Source organism: Elaeis guineensis, chromosome 4, assembly GCF_000442705.2.
Source record: "Elaeis guineensis isolate ETL-2024a chromosome 4, EG11, whole genome shotgun sequence".
Lineage (NCBI taxonomy): Eukaryota > Viridiplantae > Streptophyta > Magnoliopsida > Arecales > Arecaceae > Elaeis > Elaeis guineensis.
Genome location: NC_025996.2, coordinates 7,135,532 through 7,137,038, shown reverse-complemented (window position 1 = coordinate 7,137,038; position 1,507 = coordinate 7,135,532).

Here is a 1,507-nt window from a genome sequence, read left to right as displayed (position 1 = left end):
CTTCGGTGGTCGAGGTCGTAAGTCGGGCGTCCTTCCTCCGGCCATGAGTCGGGCGCATCCGTTGAGTCGGAAGCCGACCAACCGTGGATAAGTGCGGTAGTCGAGTCTCTTCCGACGCGTTCAGTCGGATGTCGTCCGGCGTATTTAGTCGGGGGATAAGTCGGACCCCGATACTCTTGCGTCGGTTATCCGTACTGCGCCTCACGATATACGGTGGTAAGCCGAATATCTTCCGACGGCCGTAGCCCGATCGATTAATCATGAATGCGATCGAGGTCGCATTGTGCGATAGACGGTGGCAAGCCGAATATCCTTCGACCGGCCGTAGCTCGATCGGGAGTCGCGACGGTGGTCGCGCAGGCATTTCACCTTTCTTTGGTCGGGGCTCGATCGGCATGTTAGCCGATGGTCTGGCCCGAAAGTTCGACCGTAGAAGGAGTGTCAACTCCCGTCATGTAGATGCATCGGTCCTCGTAAGAGTCCGATGTGTCGTCGACGGTCGGAGGAGTGTGACCCCCGTCCATGTAGATATATCGGTCCTCGTAAGAGTCCGATGCGTCACTGACGATAGGATCGTCAGTTTCAGGCGGATACCAAGTCCGAGTCGACATGTCGGGGCTCGAGCTTGGTGAGCGCCGATCGTTAGTCGAAGAGTTAAAACTCCGGGATCTCAAACTGGATTCGTATTCCGACTGGACAAGTACAAAGTTCATTGGTGATACAACTTCAGGTTGTCGGCGTTCCACGTTCGGAGAATGGGTTTCCCTCCCAGAGTCTCCAGTCGGTAGGCTCTCGGACCATAGATTTCTGCTACCGTGTAGGGCCTTCCAGTTTGGAGCCAGCTTCCCTTGGTCCAGGGGCTTCGAGACTTCTGCCTTTCTCAGGACCAAGTCACCAGGCCTGAAGAGCTTTGGTCTGACTTTGGCATTGTAATACCGAGCTACCTTCTGTCGGTATGAAGCCATGCGAATTTGAGCCTCGTTTCGCAGTTCGGAGAGGAGGTCTAGGTCGGCCTCCGATAATCGGAGTTGTCCGGCTCTTGATACCGGCTCGACCCTTGTAGACGGCAGTCCAACCTCGACTGGGATCATCTCCTCCGTCCCGTAGGCCAAGCTGAAGGCGACTCCCCGGTCGGAACGCGGAGGGTCGTTCGGTAAGCCCACAGGACGGAGCCTAGCTCGTCGACCCAGAGGCCTTTGGCTTCATTTAGTCGGGTTTTGAGTCCGTGGAGTAAGGTCCGATTGGTCACCTCGACTTCGTCGTTGGACTGCGGGTGCCCGACTGAAGTCAGTCGGTACGTGATGTGAAACCTTGCGCAGAAGTCTCTGAAGTTTTGGTTGTCGAATTGTCGTCCATTGTCGGTGATGATAATATGCGGCAACCCGAACCTAAAGATGATAGATTTTTGGACAAAGTCCTCCATCTTCCGCTCGGTAATCTGCGCCAAAGGTTCAGCCTCCACCCATTTGGTGAAGTAGTCGATGGCGACAACTATAACTTTCTTTGA